This window comes from Eptatretus burgeri, chromosome 1 (assembly GCF_056783735.1).
Source record: "Eptatretus burgeri isolate ZD-2024b chromosome 1, Ebu_testis_v1, whole genome shotgun sequence".
NCBI classification, from domain to species: Eukaryota; Metazoa; Chordata; class Myxini; order Myxiniformes; family Myxinidae; genus Eptatretus; species Eptatretus burgeri.
In genome coordinates, this window is record NC_140961.1 from 129021001 (window position 1) to 129041276 (window position 20276).

The following is a 20276-nucleotide window of genomic DNA, read 5'->3' on the forward strand; positions in this document are numbered from 1 at the left end:
GCTTTCTTGTTTGTATGAAACTTCTGCTCCTCTACCATAAAATGTCACGTAAGTGTACTGATTCGGCAACATATTTTTTTGGAGCCTTAACATGACTAGCAAACATGTATGCATGCCATTCCAGTTATACCTTCACCAAAACAGCCGGCATGAAACATCTGCCAACTTTGTAATGAACATTCCAGAGTGAAATACTGTACAAGTATTTTGTAACTCGGAGAGGAAAACCTGCATATCTGCATATCCAATGAGAACATTTTGACAGAAGTATGTAGTTGTTGAAACGTTTGAACATCTGAAAAATAAATGAAACATAAAATATACGAAAGAATAAAAACAAAATCACAATTACTGAACAAAATATACAAAATTTAAAAAATATAAACAAGTGTTTAAGAACTAAATGATCAAATTGTAGCATCTTTTTTAAAATGGATAATCACTTGACAGTTCAGTGGATGCTTCATTCATGTCATAAACACAAAGTTTGATTATAAAGCACATGACATTGTTACGTGTGTGGGAGTGGGAGGAACCCCTAGTTATAACTGTTAAGATAGCCTGGTCCTTGTGCTCGAGTAGGGTAGTTCCTTCCATTGCAACAGGGACATGTTGGGTTAAATTCGTCCTGTTTTTATGTACACCAAGGAACGCGGTATTGTTTTCGATAGAGACCAGCGTAGGGCAGATTGTGAATTATATGCACCTTCCTGTCAGGGCATGGATGGGAAGTAAGTGAGCACAAGACTTGTCGCTTCACACAGGACTCAATAATGCTTCGCACATGGACTCACGAACCTCCTGTGTGGCCCGCCACAAAAAGAACGATGGCTCCAACTTTGGGAAGTGCATAATGGTGCTGAGGAAGACGGGGCACTGTGGACTGCCTGAACACCTGCCTCCCGGAAACACCAAGCAGCCAATTGCCGAAATAGGCAGGCCTGTTCGCAGGCGGGTCTGTGGGGAGGAATAAAACGGCATGCAGGTGAAAAGTTTGGAGTACGATGGAGTCACCAGTATGAGTCAGCTTCCAGTTGGCGTTACAGCCAGCTACCAGTGGTTTGTGTACCAGCATGACCTGTTCAGGTACCGCAGAGTTCTGGGAGTCTGAGTCGCTGCAGAGAGTGCCAAATCCTGGTCACAAAGGGAGTTATGAGACCTCCTGAAATGCTTGATTGTCTCTCCATTGTTTCAGTATGAGTGAGTTTGTGAGTGTGGCACAATAGTGGAGTTTTAGTTCCACTGTATAATAAATTTGTACCATTCCTTCCCTTTTATATTGTCTTTGTGCGCTGATATTTTCCGAGTTTTGTTTTTTAACTCTCTGTGTCATATATTTTAATAAAACATTTTATTTATAAGGACATGTCCACCATCTCAGTCCATCTCCTTCTCCGCCTCCTCCGTATGCAGCACAAGGCTGCGGGTATCATCATTGGCTGAGGGTGCGGCTGTGCCGCTGATGCGATGCCCCTATTATCAGTACACTGGAACTTATTTCAAAATTCGCCAACCTCGGAAGGATGACAGGCTCAGTCAACCCCACCTGGTGTTAATACAACGAGGGACTAGAGCTCGAACTCAGGATCCTAAGGTCCCAAGCCAGCCACCCTAACCACCAAGCCAACACCAGGCTTGAACCCATCTCCCGCATGTGAGAAACCATTTCGGTAATTAGTTTGTTCCTGGAGGAAATATCAACATATATTGGAGCAAGTGTATATATGTATTTACGTTCTGTATGTATGTATGCATGCATATCCGCTCTTCACCCATTGGTTGGATAGCTGACCTCACGTAATCCACAATTGTAACCTGAAATAATTAACCTAAAGTGCCCAAAGGACCCAAAAGACCCAAAAATGCCCCAAAGACCCAGAAGACAAAAGATCCCAAAGATCTACAAGACACAAAAGACCCCAAGGAATCTGAAGAACCAAAAGACCCCAAGTACCGAAAAGACCCTGAAGACCTAAAAGACCCAGAGGATGCAAAAGACTCCAGGGACCCTGGACACCCAAAAGATCCAGCAGACCCAAAAGACCTCGAGGACCCAAAAGACCCAGGGGATCCAAATGACCTGAGGACCCAAAAGACCCAGGTCAGGTCAGGTATGGGAGCATGTGCCATAACAGCACGTCGCTGCGTCCACTTTCCGCCGGTACTCCAGGGGCCTCCGTCTGGCCATCCCCCAGGCAGATGCCAGGCCCATCCCCATCTCCTTGAGATGATGGTCAACCTGTTGCAACCATGAGGCACGTGGTCGACCCACTGGCCTCCTCCACTCATGAGACTCCCTCGCTGAGAGAATCTGGTGAGCAGGATCAGAGTCAGGAAAACGAGCCACATGTCCATACAGCCGCAACTGACGCTCACGGACTATGCAGGTAACAAATCTCATCCGAGTCTCTCTCAGCAACCGCTCGTTGGACACAAAATCCGACCAGCGATAGCCAAGGATTCTCCGAAGAGACCTGGTACCAAAGGAATTAAGTCTCCGTCTCAGATCCTTGGTCAGAGTCCAAGTCTCGCACCCATAGAGCAAGACTGGAAGTACCAAGGACCTGAAGACTCGGACTTTCGTCCTCCTGCACAGGTACCGGCAGCGCCACACCCCATGATCCAGTGAATCCATGACTCCCCAGGCCCGACCCAGACGTCTATTGACCTCTGACTCGCAGCCAGCAGAGACATGAATATCACTGCCAAGGTAAGTGAATCTCTCCACGACCTCAACATCCTCACCACAAACAGCCACAGACAGGACAGCAGCATCCAAGATGTCACGGAAAGCCTGGATCTTAGTTTTGACCCAAGAAACCCGTAATCCCAACGGCTCCGACTCCTCATTCAGCACCTCGAGGGCCCCCAAGAGGATGTCTAAAGTCTCCGCAAAGATGACTGCATCATCTGCAAAGTCAAGGTCCGAGATCTTGACATTCCCAAATGACGCACCGCAACTTGATCTCTCTGACATCCTCCCTAAAATCCAGTCCATACAAGTGCTGAAAAGTGTGGGGGCAAGTACACATCCCTGACGAACTCCAGTAACAACTGGAAATAAGTCAGAGATGGTACCACCACACTTCACAGCACTCTCAGTACCAGAGTAGAGTTCAGACATCAGATCGATCAGTTTTGGTGGCACCCCACGAAGACCAAGAATCCTCCAGAGGACATCCCGATTCACTGAATCGAATGCTTTACAGAGATCAACATAGGCTGCAAGCAGCCCCTGCCGAAACTCTCGTCTGCGTTCGGTGAGGACACGAAGTGCAAGGATACGGTCAATCGTTGACCTCTTCGGTGTAAAGCCTGACTGCTCTGGACGCTGGTGCTCAAGCAGATGGTGGCGAACCCTATCGAGAATTATCCAAGCAAAGACCTTGCCCGGCACTGAGAGCAGCGTCACCCCTCGGTAGTTGTTGCAGTCTTGGCGATCACCCTTCCCTTTCCAGAGAGGGACAACAAGGCCCCTCTTCCAGTCAGTTGGGATGATGCCTGTGTTCCAGGCAGAGCACAAAACTGCATGCAACGACACGAGTGCAGCATTACCACCAGCCTTGAGAAGTTCGGCATGGATGCCACAGATCCCTGGAGCTTTGCCCCGTTTCAACTGGTTCACCGCAGCCCGTGTTTCCACAAGCGTAGGTGGACCACAGTTGATTCGAGGGTCAGCAACAGGGATTGCAACACCCTTGACGTTCAACTCGACAGCTGGGGGATCAGCCTGGTACAACCGCTCAAAGTAACCGGCCCAGCGGGCCTTCACTTCAGACTCCTCTGTCAAGAGCCTACCACTCTCTGCTCGAACTGTAGTGCTCCGAGGGATGGGCTTGGATGAACGTAATGCGCGAATTCCCCTGTAAGCGGGACGAGAATCACCTGTCCACAGGTGATGCTCTACCCCCTCACAGATTCCTTGCACATAGGCCTCCTTGTCCACCCTCAGTGCACGTACAGTTTTATGCCTCAGCTCCCTGAACAGCTCAGCTCTGCCATTCAGCCTGGCCCTGCGACTCTGGTCAATGGTATCCAGTGTCCCTTGAGAGACAAAATTCTTCTTTGCCCTGCGGTGAGCTCCAAGGCATCCACCGGCAACATCAAGGACGGTGGTCTTGAAGGCGCTCCACAACTCTTCAGGACCCCCCAAAGCACCCAGACCCCCCAAGTGTCCACTCAGCCTGTTCGCAAACTGCTCAGCTACTCTCTCATCCCTGAGCTTGGCAACATCCAGCCTCGGCTGGGATGGTACCATTCTCCAGGATTTAAGGTGCAGCTTTAGAGTTGCTACAACAAGCCTGTGGTCAGTATTGAGGAACTGAGCACTCCGGTAGACCCTGCAGTTCTGGATCATCCTCTAACGACCGTCAATGAGGACATGGTCAATCTCCTTTGCCGCACCGCCAGTGTTGGAATACCAAGTCCAGCGATGAGCTTGTGGGCGCTGAAACCATGAACCAGCCACCCTAAGTCCATGACTTCTTGCAAAGTCAAGGAACTTAGTGCCATTCTGGTTCATAGTTCCTGACCCATGGGGACCAACACACACCTCATAACCATCCCTATCAGTTCCAGTCGATGCATTGAAATCCCCCAAGACTAGAAGTGTATCTCGTCTGGGGCACTGATCAACCACAGACTCGAGTGTGGCGTAGAATGCATCCTTCACGGTGAGATCACTCGCCTCAGTCTGAGCATAAACAGAGACCAGGGAAATGACACCTAAGGAGTGACGAATCCTTAATCTCATAATACGCTCGTTGACCGGTGTTACCTCAATTATCATTGGGGTCAACTTATTGGACACAGCTACAGCAACTCCTTGGGTATGGTAACCATCAGAGCGACCAGACCAATAGTAGGTGTAACCACCCACCATTATCTCGCCGCAATCCAGTCTCCGAACCTCAGAGAGAGCTGCAATCCCGATGTTCAAACGCTTGAGCTCAGATGATAACAGAGACAGGTGATCATCCTCTCTTAGGGATAGGACATTCCAGGCACCCACCCAAAGGGACCGCCTCAGGTTAACCCAGGGAGACCGCCGTCTGGTGGACGACACCTCAGCACCACTCCGACACACTCTCCCGCAATCTGACCCAGGGATGTTACCCCGTGGTTTCCCTCCGATCAAAGATTGGGGGTCCCGAAGGCTTTGCCCCAATCCCGTCATCCGATGAGCTGCCCTGCGAAGGGAAGCTGCACAGGAGGTACTCCCACGGAGTGGGTTTTCAGATTTTTTTGCGTTTTTGCGTTTTGCGGAATGAAGGGTTTTACGGTGGCCGGAGTGCAAATCCTGCCACCAACCTCCTAATAAGAAGTGACCCAACTGCAGGAGGACGTCCGCAGACACAGTTGGGCACTAGATATGGATGGCCGTTGGCTCACAAGGAGCTCCTCCGCCCTTTGACAGGTTTTGTTTTTAATTCTGCTGGGTGTCCATATCCAAACACCCTCCTCACCAGAAAACCTGGTGGGGGAGACGGTTTAGTCGCCGACAACCCGACCATGGAACAGGTTAGTACAGGTTTACATGGTACCTGTAGCAGGTCACAGATCGAACCTGACCTGACAACAAAAGACCCAGTGCATCCAAAAGACCCTGAGGACCTAAAATTCCACGAGGACCCAAAATACTTCAATAACCCAAAATACCGAGAGGACCCAAAAGAAACAACGTGACTATCACGGACCCATGGAAATTCTGAATAATGTATTATGTGACTTCAGGTCCCTAACCCCCACACCCACACACAATGTCATGTCCTTAACCCCCCTCCCACCATACCCAAACTCTGTGCTCCCCTTCCCCTTTCTTCAAATTCTCAAACCCCTCGATCGCAAATCTGTCCCCTCTCTGCCATCCCTCCCCTAAAGCCAACTCTGTCATCCCCTCCACCTTTCTTCTTCAAGTCCTCAACTGCCCCAAACCCCAAGTACTCGATCCCCCCTCCAACCACAAGTCCTTCCCAATGTCTCAATCTCCCTCTTTCAACTCCATGCACCCTCACCCCTAACTCTCTGTCCTCCCCTCCCCATTTCTTCCTGTTTTAACAACGTCACACAAATATACAGAGAGAACTTTGGCGCATGAGGCCATTCGGCCGATCATGCCTGCGTTGTTCCTGATCCCGTTTGTTAAGAACAATGTTAAAAGTAAATAGAAATGGAACATTTAATTCACAATCACTTCCTCCTTTCTTCCCTTGTCCTTACTATAATGAACAGACTGGTGTTTGTGTGTTTGTTTGTCGCGCTACTCCTCCTACAGTTATGGGCCGATTCCATCCAGACTTGCTCTATAGGATCAGCATGACCCCGATTAATATATAGGGGTGTTTTTATCTTTTCTCATGGTCTTGAGGGTGGGGGAGGAGATGCAAATTCTCCAAGTAAATGTGTATTGTGTGGCACCACCTCCAAGTGGGGAAGGATATTACAAGTCTCCACCATTTACAATGCAGTATTCCTGTCCATACAATTCCCAGTGCATTGGGGACTTTTGAATTATATGCAGTAGGTATGTTTTTATCTCATGCACATAACTTCATGTGTTTTGCTGACCCAATGCTGTCCGTTGCCTATACACCGCCCAAATAAAGGTATGCGTCAGAAGAACATGTGGCATGCTTGGAACAAAATCGCCCATCGGGCTGGTACTCTGCTCGTAAAATGAATAAAGTTAGTCCTTTTGTATATAATTAAATCATACAAGGGAATCGACAGTCCTCTCACTCATGTCAGTTTCCAATAATTTGGTTCATACATGGGAGTTAATAAACTCCTGGCATAGTGCTTTGGCATAAGCCAGGACCACACACATGAGAATATAGAATATATATCAATTTTAGATATCAACTTGAGTTTAAAGTCTGAATTTATGAACTTCATAATTTGCAGTTTTATGATCTGAATGTCTTAAGGTATCTTCCCACATTCAATTTAAATAATATTCATCAAAGATTATAACTACACCATTCGTCTTGATAGCAAAATGCAGTACATTGGTTTCTTAATGATATAAAATTGCTTTGTTAGTAGGTTTACTTGCCTCTTCTCACAAGGCCTTACAAGTTATCCAGAAAATGGTAGCCGAGTTCATAGCTCAACATCGCATTATTCTAATCCTGAAGACACTTCACTGGCTTCCAGGTAACCTTCAAACCAAAATAATGCATTTTCTTTCCAATTATTTATTTCCAAATCAAAAATACATGTTACTGTTATAAAATATTTCTTTCAACTGTTTTCTTTCTTTGTAATCCAATTGAAATGTTTTATTTCACTCGATGCCTGTATTTAAATATTACGATGCAAAAGGACACACAAGGGAGTTGGATGCAGGAAGAGGCCATTCGGCCCATCAAGCCTGCATTACATCCACATCATGTCAATTCAATCCAATGGTTTAGCAACTTGATACACTCGGTGATTGGGGTATGGGAATGGAGTGTGTGGGGATGAGAACAGTGGGGCTAGCACAGACATCACCAGGGTGTTTTACACACAAACACGTGTGTGTGTGTGTGTATATATATGCATATATATATATATATATATATATATATATATATATATATATATATATATATATATATATATATATATATACATATATATATAAATATATATATATATATATATATATGCATATATATATATATATATATATATATATATATATATATATATATATATATATATATATATATATATATATATACATATATATATAAATATATATACACAAACACGTGTGTGTGTATATATATATATATATATATATATATATATATATATATATATATATATATATATATATATATATATATATATACATATATATATATATATATATATATATATATATATATACATACATATATACATAGTGTTGTGGCTTTCAGAATCGGATCCAAGTAATGCACACAACATCCAGGTCCTCAGACAGTTATTTCCATAAATGCATGTTCAGAATAGACCCATCCCCTTGTCTGGTGGGATTCCAACTCTTTGATGCGTTGAAGAGGGGTAGAGAATAGGTTCCCCTTTCTTATGGGATAACCTTTTCCTCTTTACGACATGTTCATGACATATGATTTTACATCAGTTTTCATTTCTGCATGAGCGATATTCACCGTTCGTGCACGCGATAGATAGCCATCAGCCCAATGGAGACTCATTGTATTCCCTTTCCATCAAGACACATTGGCTTGGAAATAAACGATTTAATTACACATTTTGTTTTGGTTATCATTTTCACATTGGACTTACAGGACATTAGAGTCATTAAATCGAGTCATTAAATCACACTGCAAGCTTTTCCTGAACAGTTGATTCTGACAGTCATTCATGGTTGTGGATCATTTACCTCAGGACCAACCTTTTTCCATCGGCATTTGACACCCACCTTTTTCCATCAGGATCAACACCCTGTACAGCAGCTCCATGGATGCTAACTGGCTCTTGTTCGTGTCGAGCTGACCAGAGAGGTGATAATTGCCCGTTGACATTTTGTAAGCGCTTCACGATTTCGCTTGGTTGTTCCAGCAAATGGTTGCTTTCTGGCGTTTGTCCAGCACCCCAAACATGGCGTCGTAAGCCAGGCCTGTGATAATTGGGAGTTGCATCTCGTTTGATTGTGAGGAGAGAATAACCGTGAGAATTGACGGTTGGAGGTCACGTGCAGCGATGTGCCAGTAAGCAAGCTGGATTTGGTTGAAATCGTGCTTGAGGCTCCACCCACATTGGTCGCCTATAAAGGGACAGCAGGACTGCCTTGTGGGCGGTTGGTGGCCGCTTTGACAGCTCCTGACGGTTGGTGACAGCTCCTGGCGGTTGGTGACGGCTCCTGACGATTGGGGACAGCAGCAACGGCAGTTGGTAACAGCTGATGACAGCTCCTAATGGTTCGTGACAGCTCCTGATGGTTGATGACACCTCCTGATGGTTGTGGACAGCAGCAATGGTGGTTGTTGGCAGTTGGGCCGTTCCTTCTGGTTCTGCTCAGTATATGGCCCTTGGCATACCTGGCTCTCGGTATACCTGATTCTTGGCGTACCTGGTTATTGGCGTTCCTGGGGGTGACGACGTGACATTGATTGGTGTTAGAGCCTGTTTGTGGGTGGGTGCATGGCAAGGTTGCTGGCAGCGGAAATGAACCAAGCTGTGGAGAGCTCATTTGGAGAGGTACACCAAAGCACACTCACACATTTTGAGTTATTTAAATCAATGTATGATGAGTTCTGCCTTGGTAAGCCAAGACCGGATTTCTTTGCCCCCTGAATGATCTGCTGGGTACCCATGTCGTATTTAATTGTGAAGTAAGGCATAGTGATAAGCGTCTGCTCTTTGTCCATTTTTCTATAAATGCTTGTTGAAATCTTTATTTGTTTGACATTATTTTGTTGATTGAACATTTGATTGATTTGAATTCATACATTTATCGACAAGTAAATAAAAAGTTCTTCAGTTTATTTATTTTTCTCAATAATAAATTCCTTGTTGATGCTTCAACCTGTCTGTGCTTGTCATTTCCTTCCATTGGTCCAGGATTGTCCGAACCTAGACAGACTGGGAGGTAATTCTCAAACTAATTAACCTATCATAGTCGGCGTTCCCCAGCGGTAAATGCTCGGCTGCATTACTTAAGATCTAATCAAGATAAGATTGGTGCATCGCGGAGAGCGCATTCCCCAGTCAGGAGGCCACGTGACCTCGAGTTAAATGGCAAATTAGATGGTGGACACGAACGTGTGGTTAACTGATTGATGTTCGTGGTTGTTATACAACCAACTGCACCACGAAGTTAATTGTGAGCAGTGGCCCCAGGTCCGGTTCTTCTGAGGAGAAACGAGGATTATCCCCCTCATAGTGGAGTGAAAATGCTAAGCTTTATCAACAAAACACACACACATGCACACATACACGTGCATGCACGCACACACGCACACACACACACACACACACACGCACACACACACACACACTGTATTAGTGCTCAATCGATATCAGCAATTCTTAAGGAATCGGAAAATTGGAGTCAGTGTGATTACCGACTACAGTATGTACTGTATACACCCTAAAGACCTTGAGTCGCTTTCAGCGTTGTTTTGGGGAAATTTCAATCAATAAATTTAGAAAAGCAACGTTGCATTATAGATGTTTAAAGGAGATGTGCATTAACATTAATCTTTATCTACAGCTGCATGTGATGGGTGGAAAAAAATTTGCTCTGTAATTTAGAAATTTTGAACAGATGTTAATACAGCAAACAGCTCAGAAACCAGGTGTTTTCAAATATACTGTATTTTGCTTTGAAACTCAGAAAGAGAAACCTTCGCAAAGCACACCCAAGTCATGTAAAAATATATCTTGAGGGGATTTGTAGTTAAGCTCCGGAAACGAAATGGGATGGACGGACGGACAGAACCCATTTCTATATCCCCCGCCAACTTCGTTGGTTGGTGGGGGATAATAACCAATTGCTCTTGAAACAGTCATGAGGACAAAGGAAAATGTGATCGCTTGTACGCTGCTGAGGTTAAAAATTTATAAACTCCACCACCCATCATCATCATAAGATACGGGATGAAACTTTGCCATCACGGCACCCGTAACCAAGCATGTAAGCATGCACACACAACCGTGGAGAGTCCCTTTTCAGATCTAAATCTACCCATAGGTACCTCTACCTTGTAGCAACTGCCAACCGTACATCCAAATTGGGACACAAAATTTACTGCTATCGACTACAAGATGCTCGGCAAGTGGCTTAAGCACTCGAGCAAGCACTCCAATTAAATGGTTGATGAAGAACGGTTAGCTTGGCAAGCAATAGCAAGCTGATTGGTAATGGCACATACCCGCAAAAAACTAAACATCGGCGATTTCTTCACTTTTTCAGATTTCACTCCAGATTTTGAGTTATTTAGTCCAGTCCATGTAATCCAATCCTCCAAACTCAAATTATATTGTGATTATATACATGAATTAGTCCATGAGAATATATTGTGTAAAGTTGCATCTTGTAATGCATGAAATCACTCCAAGCTCCTGATTTGAAAACTATAGCACTTACAAAAGTGATGTAGACAGCGATTCGTAGCAATGGAGATGAGGCCTTTGATAATATCAGTCAGGAAAGTGAAAAAAACAAACATTTTGAGCACTTTGTTGTTAATAAATCATTGTAGCCTGTTCAAACTCAAGGCATTGTTGAGCAGGCCAAACAAAATGGCGAATTAAGACCCCAGTGAGGTAACACAAGATGCGCCTTAAGACCCCATCGAGAGTGAGGAGTCCGAGGATCACCTGATAAAGGATATAATGAAATAAGGCCATTAATTATCTTCAAAATGGGTTTTTTAATTGACCCAAAAACCCAATTTTCAATCATGCACTTCCTTAGAGTTCTCTAAGTATGCATGCAAAGTTTCAGGCTGCTTTATTTTATGGTTTTGGAGTTATGGAGGAGAGACACACACATTAACATATTGTTATGGCTGTGGAAATTCACAATAAACCCTAAAGGTTCCTTCGATTAGCTATGCCGGTAAGTGAGTGTTCAGATAGGTTTCCCCACCGTTGTTTAGAGGGAATTTCTTCGTGTTCACTGGGCTGCGACCCTTTGAGATAGCCGTTTTTCTTTATCTATTGTTATTTTGAACCACACAAACAACTGCCGCCACCAACTCCGCCACAATGCCAACCACGCTCAAAGCACCCTCACAACAACCACCGCCATCTTCGCCACTATGCCCGCTTGAGAACGCCATCCTCCACGGTCCTCGCTACGACGGTTTCCGCGTCGGTAACCGTCCGAGAACGTGAGCAGGATTGACAGAACAAAAGCTCTCGCGGAGCCTGTGGGGTTTTTCCCGCCTAATTTTCCCTCGCTTGATTCTTCCGCCTGAATCCCCCGCGCTTGTTGTGAAGGAAAGGGGTGGGGCAGCTCGCCCCCGATTGGTGGATGAATGGCGTGACGCGGACGGGAGTGAGGAACCCCTTTTTGGGAACCTTCTCGAAGGGAGGTGGAGTCAGAAGCGGGGTGGGGTGAAGGGCGGAGCCCTGCGCTATAAAGGGCGGAAGCGCACGAGGCTCGGGCTCTTCTCGGTTCATGTTCGCCCCTGTCTCCCCGGTGGTCCAATTCTTCTTCCCCTCGCTCGTTCTTGCGCTCGTGGTCCAGCGAGCGGCCTGTTGGTGGAGATGCGGACAGGGGGCGCAGCAGTACCGGCTGTCTGGTGGACCTGCACGTCCGGACGAGGGGTGCCGGAGAGGGTTCGCCGGCCGCGTGGGAGATTTAATTACTTTTTTCATAACAATTTAAATAGAATGGGTCGAAAGGGCCGTTTCTCGGCCGAAAGGGCTGAAATCGCACTTTGGGCTCAATTAATGCCTGGGGAATAGTCTCTAGAATATAAATGTCAACTTTGGTTCGGTTCCATCCACTAATAACTGAGAAATAACAATTTTAAGAAAATGGCCCGAAAGGACCTTTTATCGGCCCAAAGGGCCGGAATCGCACTTTGGGCTCAGTTAGTGCCTGGGGAATGGTCTCTAGAATATACCTGTCAAGTTTGGTTCGGTTCCGTTTTCGCACAACTGTGAAATAACAATTTTTTTTATTATGGGCCGAGAGGGCCGTTTGTCAGCCAAAAGGGCCATAATCTTACTTCGGGCTCAGTTATGCCTGCAGAGTGACCTCACGAATATACCTGTCAAAAATGGTCCGGTTTCTTTCACGAATAACCGAGAAATCGCAATTTTAAGAAAATGGGCCAAAATGGGCCATTCCTCTGCCCGAAGGGCCGGAATCGCACTTTGGACTTAGTTATTGCCTGGGGAATGGTCTCTAGAATATACCTGTCAAGTTTGGTTCGGTTCCGTTTTCGCACAACTGTGAAATAACAATTTTTTTAAAAATGGGCCGAGGGGGCCGTTTGTCAGCCAAAAGGGCCATAATCTCACTTCGGGCTCAGTTATGCCTGCAGAGTGAGGGCCGTTTGTCAGCCAAAAGGGCCATAATCTTACTTCGGGCTCAGTTATGCCTGCAGAGTGACCTCACGAATATACCTGTCAAAAATGGTCCGGTTTCTTTCACGAATAACCGAGAAATCGCAATTTTAAGAAAATGGGCCAAAATGGGCCATTCCTCTGCCCGAAGGGCCGGAATCGCACTTTGGACTTAGTTATTGCCTGGGGAATGGTCTCTAGAATATACCTGTCAAGTTTGGTTCGGTTCCGTTTTCGCACAACTGTGAAATAACAATTTTTTTAAAAATGGGCCGAGGGGGCCGTTTGTCAGCCAAAAGGGCCATAATCTCACTTCGGGCTCAGTTATGCCTGCAGAGTGACCTCACGAATATACCTGTCAAAAATGGTCCGGTTTCTTTCACGAATAACCGAGAAATCGCAATTTTAAGAAAATGGGCCAAAATGGGCCGTTCCTCTGCCCGAAGGGCCGGAATCGCACTTTGGGCTCAGTTAGTGCCTGGGGAATGGTCTCTAGAATATACCTGTCAAGTTTGGTTCGGTTCCGTTTTCGCACAACTGTGAAATAACAATTTTTTTTTAAATGGGCCGAGAGGGCCGTTTGTCAGCCAAAAGGGCCATAATCTCACTTCGGGCTCAGTTATGCCTGCAGAGTGACCTCACGAATATACCTGTCAAAAATGGTCCGGTTTCTTTCACGAATAACCGAGAAATCGCAATTTTAAGAAAATGGGCCAAAATGGGCCGTTCCTCTGCCCGAAGGGCCGGAATCGCACTTTGGACTTAGTTATTGCCTGGGGAATGGTCTCTAGAATATACCTGTCAAGTTTGGTTTGGTTCCGTTCACTAATAACGGAGAAATAATTTTAAGAAAATGGGCCAAAATGGGCCGTTCCTCTGGCCGAAGGGCCGCAATCGCACTTTGGGCTCAGTTAATGCCTGGGGAATGGTCTCTAGAATATACGTGTCAAGTTTGGTTTGGTTCCATTCACTAATAACGGAGAAATAATTTTAAGAAAATGGGCCAAAATGGGCCGTTCCTCTGCCCGAAGGGCCGCAATCGCACTTTGGGCTCAGTTAATGCCTGAGCATGTGTCTAATATATACCTGTTAATTTTCATCGAATTCTGTTCATGAATAATGGAGAAATTGACGTTAAAATCAGCTGTACACAAGAAAAGAGAGAACGCGAGCGGCGCTTAAGGCCCGGTCACACCTTGACGTTTTAGCCAACGTATGCCGATTTTTGATTTTTTTTTCTAAAACGCTGGCACACGTTGAATACGTTATGGGTAAGTTTTGATAACATTGAGAGCGCGCTGAAAAACACTGCCATACGTCGTTGTACGCTGGCTTTAAACGTACTTTTTGGTTGTCCTCAAATTTTTTCATGCTTGAAATTTCACGACGTATGCCGGCGTATGACTCACACGTTCCGCTACGCTGGCCACAAGTTGTATGCACGGTCTGCGATCGTTGACAGACGTCAACACATGCTACTTGTAAGTTAATCATAAGTTGAGACACGCCGAGGTAAAGGCCCGGTCACACCTTGACGTTTTAGCCAACGTATGCCGATTTTTGAATTTTTTTTATAAAACGCTGGCACACGTTGAATACGTTATGGGTAAGTTTTGATAACATTGAGAGCACGCTGGCATACGTCGTAGTACGTTGCCATACGTCGTTGTACGTTGGCTTTAAACGTTGTACTTTTCGGTTGTCCTCAAATTTTTTCATGCTTGAAATTTCACGACGTATGCCGGCGTATGACTCACACGTTCCGCTACGCTGGCCACAAGTTGTAGGCACGGTCTGCGATCGTTGACAGACGTCAACACATGCTACTTGTAAGTTAATCATAAGTTGAGACACGCCGAGGTAATGTTTAGAGTACCCGAAACTTATTTCCTACCTATGATTAACGTGTTGTTGGCACGCTACGCGATCGTTGCCACATGTCGACAGACGTTACTTTTAAGTTACTCATAGGCTGAAAGACGTCAGTATAATGGATCGTCCTTGCGTCAGCGTCCACGGCCACGGCCAGGACACTTATTTGCAGCATTCTTCAAACTTTTCTTCAGCATTACGAGGATGTTCACACTTCGATGTCTAGCTTGGCTATGATTCCAATTGTCTATCGGCAGCGTCTATTTAAAATAGTCGAGTTTGAGCGTTTTAACACGTTCAGAAGAAACGCTTCAAATTTCCAAACCCCAGCGTCAAAAAAAAAACAAAAAAAAAACAAAGGCGAGTGACAGCAATTTAAATCGTTCATTGTAAACAATGAAACTAGCTGAGTGGTACCGTTTAAAAGTCGTTGAGTGTAAAAAAAATCCAATTGTTGAGCACAAGCGTCTACTTTCAATAGTGGAGATGCAGCCATTTAAATCGTTGAGTGGCAGCCTATGAACCTACCCGTGGACACGCGGACGCAAGGACGATCCATCATAACCCACACCCTCCCCCTCACACCCACCTACTACTGCCAACATGAACAAACTACTACTAATACTAATACTAATACTGATACTGATACTGATACTGATACTGTTACTGCTGACATGGACATCGACTCAAAAAGGACTCGAAAACACTGTTGGGTTCCCCTTTTATGAACACCATTTTTATATACCAATTCCCAAAACCGCTGGGAACACGTCTTTATATGGCAGTTGTAAGCGAGAAACACATTCATTTTTTTTTTTTTTTGTCGACCGGAAGACGTCATTGGAATACGTCTACATACGTCGATGTGTGTTGGGACTACGTAAAGAATTGGTTCAAAGCACGTCAAACATAAGTTAGAAATAAGTTTCGCGTAAAAAAGACATTACCGCGACGTGTTTCGACTTATGAGTAGCTTATAAGTAGCCTTTGTGGACGTGTGTAAGCGTCCACACATCGTGTGTAAAACTTATCCTCATCGCATGCGAACGTGTGTCATACGCCGAGTACGTCGTAAAATTTTGAACATGTTCAAAATTTCTTGACGTACTCTACTTACTACGACTTATGATAGCGTATTTAGCGTTCTACTCGTGCATACCAAACTTACCCATACCGTATTCGACGTGCCCCAACGTTTTAGACACACTTTTTGTTACGTCGGCATACGCTGGCAAGATCGCCAAGGTGTGACCGCGATGTTGACACTTCCATTTCTATGGCAGTTATGATTTGAATCGTTGTGCGTCAGCCTTTTAATAGGCTACGCCACGACATCATCGGCGATGCGTGCAACGCGCTATGCCTGAGTTAGACTATCGTTGGGCATCGGTTGTGTAGGCCGCCAACAGGTTCAGCATTCGTTGGTATAAGTTATCTATAACACAACGAAACGTTCTGTGTCCATTACCAATGCGTTATACATAAGACCAAGTCGCTATGAATACGTCCGAATCTTTAAAAAAAAAACATCAAAAGTTCAATGTAAGCCAGCGTTTTAGATACATTTTAATACGTTGCATTCGCTGGCTAAAACGTCAAGGTGTGACCGGGCCTTTAGACTCCGTAGGGTCTTCCACCCCATGGGGTAAAAAGAGACGGTTGGGGTCAAATCTATCTGAGCCTGAGACGCAGGATCGAAATAAGTAGAATGAGTACAAAAAACACACACAAGAGTGAACACTCGATATGCAGAACAATCGACACAAACAGATAACATAAAATATATGGCATCACAGACAAATCCGGAATGATTACTTAGCTTTTTGGAAATCACTCGGAGGAACAAGAGAAGTGACCACAATCAGAAAAGCCTTTGTATTCAATAAAATAGTTCAGGCTGTGCTTACTTTTCAAGACATTTTGCTGCAAATGGCTGCCCCCCACCCCGTCCTCCCACCTGTACAGAAGTCAAGGCTCATGTAAGAGCTAAACAAAGGAGGGTGCCAGTTTATAGAATGAGGGGGCAAGCAGACATAATCACATAAATGCACACACACACACACACACACACACACACACACACACACACACACACACACACACACACAGTTAGATATTAGCAGGATTGATCTTTATAAACAGCAGTTCAGTGGCTTTAAGTTTTTTTCTGTTTATTTTTCCAACCTTTCATGTACGTTTCCTGAGGATGACGCATGTGGCTCTAAACTGCAAGCCGTCTATCTCCAAAGAAAACGATATCGTTAGAAATCGTCTTGTTTTTCATTTTGCTGTTGCTTGTACCTGTTGGGAGTTGTATTTTCAGTGTTTCGTGTAATATAAAATACATAAAACAAAGCGTTAGTTGATGTTGTGTGAATGCTTGTTTTGTTGTGGATTTTTTTTGTTCACCTGATATCATCAATGAGTCAACTCGCGAAAGTGGTTACTTTGGTTGTTTGTTTTCGGGATGTGCAGAATGGTATGTCTTTGTATTGCCCAACATAATCTTATGCAAAACTCTGCCTTTACTCTTTGTTGGGGCAAATATTCTCAGCCTAAGATACTTTTCCAGTAAGATGCGAAATCGCTCTCTGAAAATGACAACGTATCCAAAATTCAAACTCTATAGCATGCAGTAAACAAATAATGAAGAGTAATTAAATGAAAGCTACCGTTGAAAATTTTTTTAAGCGTTTTCATGCGTTTCAAAAATCTTTTTTAAAGGCTATTGTTTTTAAGCGGTGAAGCCGCTTCAATATTTGAGTATGTCCTTCCATCAATCGGGCCATGAAAATAAAAGAAGAGGAAGACTAGGAAGAAGAAGAACCTTTCTACCCCACCGTGTTTTTTAATTCCAAAGGGTTCTAAAGCATAATCCTGATGGATTTTAAAGGGTTCTAATTCCAATACGTTCTAAAGGGTTCTAAAGTGTAATTCTTAAGGGCCATTCTAAAGGTAATTTTATTGGGTTGTAAAGGGTTCTAACGAGAAATTCTAAAGGGTTTTAATGGGTAAATCTAAAGGGTTAGAAAATGTTTTAAAGGGTTCTAATTCTAATAGGTTCAAAAGGGTAAATCTATTGGGTTCTTAAAGGTAATTCTAAAGGGTTTTAATGGGTAAATATAAAGGGTTATACAAAGTTTTAAAGGGTTCTAATTCTAATAGGTTCGAAAGGGTAAATCTAAGGGGTTCTTAAAGGTAATTCTAAAGGGTTTTGAAGGGTAATTTTAAATGGTTTTGAATGGTAATTATATTGGGTTCTCATGGGTTATAAAGGGTAATTCTAAAGGGTTCTAATTCTAATAGCTTCTAAAGAGTAATTCAAAAGGGTTTCAAAGGGTAATTCTAAAGGGTTCTAATTGCAGTAGGTTCTAATGGGTAATTCTATAAGGTTTTAAAGGTTAAATCTAAAGGATTCGAAAAGGTGATTCGAATGGGTTCTAAAAGGTAATTCTAAGGGGTTTTGAAGGGTTCCAAAGGGTGATTCTAAACGGTTTTAAAGGGTAATTTTAAATGTTTCTGAATGGTAATTATAATGGGTTCTGAAGGGTTATAAAGGGTAATTTTAAATGTTTCTTAATGGTAATTATAATGTGTTCTAAAGGGTTATAAAGGGTAATCTTAAATGTTTCTTAATGGTAATTATAATGTGTTCTAAAGGGTAATAAAGGGTAATTTGAAATGTTTCTGAATAGTAATTATAATGGGTTCTAAAGGGTTATAAATGGTAATTTTAAATGTTTCTGAATGGTAATTATAATGTGTTCTAAAGGGTTATAAAGTGTCATTCTAATGGGTTTCGTTTTATTTATTTGTCAACTTTGCCTATTTCATATTAAAAATGCCAAACTTAACTGCTTCCTTCGGACACAGGTGCAATTTTTTTTAAAACAATATGAGCATCTCTTCAGATTTTTTCATGAAGACTAGCATATAAGAACCATCGTTTCGTTGAGGGGAATACCAATATTTGCTACGATAGCTAATCTATGGGGCAAGAACAAAAAAGGATTTCTGGAAGATCCTGCTCTCTGTGTGGGGATAACCAGTGTCGCAAGTTGGCGTTTGCAGTTTTGCCACGTGTGTCCGTGTATCCACACAAAAACCTTCCTTCCTTTTTTGGCATCACAAACCTCATGCGTTCCCTGAATCCACCTTTGTTGGTTTCATTGAAATCTGTGAATCTGTTCTCAAGTTATAGATAGCATGACAAACAGACAGAAAGAAAAAACAGACAGGGCTCCTTTTATAATACGAGTACACCCACTCCCGATGGGAGTGACAGGAAGGGTCATGTTATTATCCTCTCTGGGATATATAGATTACATTACTCGGGTCAGGCCTCAAGAATGTTGGAGGTGTGTTCAGTTACGAAGTTTCTTTTAGAGCACTCACCAAGTATTCCTGGTGTTGGCTTAATGGTTAGGGTGGTGGGCTTGTGATCCGAGGGTCCTGAGTTCAAACCCTGCTTAGCTGTTGAATTAATATCAGGTGGGGTTAACTCAGCCTGTTAACTCAGGTCAGCAAAATGAGTGCCAGCATGCTGGTATACTGTTCCCTGATTGAGGATGTTTTCCCGAATACAACCAGCGAGGAGATGATGCACATATGTCATCCTTTCTCCTAAAAACACAACTGTCCGGCCATGAATGAAGAAGTCATGCAGATGTTGCCAGGTGGAAGTCACTTACATCAGCACAGATTCAGTAAAGTGTGACAATGTTGAGGAGGCAGCGAACTATCTTATGGAATTCATCAATTCCCTTACACCATCTGGGATGCCATCTCACCATCTTAATCTCAGGGTTGGTTGTATCATCATGTTGCTTTGCAACCTTCTCCTGCAACAGGGACTATGCAATGGTACTAGATTAGAGGCCATCAATCTGCACCAAAACTGATTTCTGGGCCAAATTTTGGAAATCGAGTTCTCATACCTCGAGTTAAACTCGCCTTGAGTGACAGCAGCTTGCAATTCACTTTCCAGAGAATCCAGTTTCCTCTACACTTGGCTTACGAGATGACAATCAACAAGGCACAAGGCCAGACATTTGACAACGTTGGCATTTACTTACCTCAGCTAGTCTTCACCCATGGCCAACTGCATGTCGCATTTTCTTGAGGAAGGACTCTTCTGGATGTTTGAGTAAAAATTATTGACACTGAGACCAAAGGCAAAATGGTCACACACAACGTCGTCTACCATGAAGTTCTAGCACGAGGAAGTTACAGGTTCAAAAACAGGTTTTGCATCATTTTTAAACATTCGGCATTGTGCCACATGGCATTATGATTGAAATCGTATGCCACATGACACTGGACATTACGCGGATTTTCTGGGGGTTCCTGCTCATACTGCTTGCTGGCTAATGAGCATTCAGTTAAGA

General features: G+C 43.9%; 1 long non-coding RNA gene across 1 annotated transcript; it reads right to left on the reverse strand.

Moving 5' to 3' along the window:
* Positions 1-572: 572 nt before the first annotated feature.
* LOC147035398 (uncharacterized) lies at positions 573-20124 on the reverse strand. Its single transcript, XR_015062325.1, has 3 exons — positions 19965-20124; positions 799-957; positions 573-710 (listed from the first exon to the last, which is right to left on the reverse strand). It is a non-coding gene; the product is annotated as an uncharacterized LOC147035398 (long non-coding RNA).
* Positions 20125-20276: the final 152 nt, after the last annotated feature.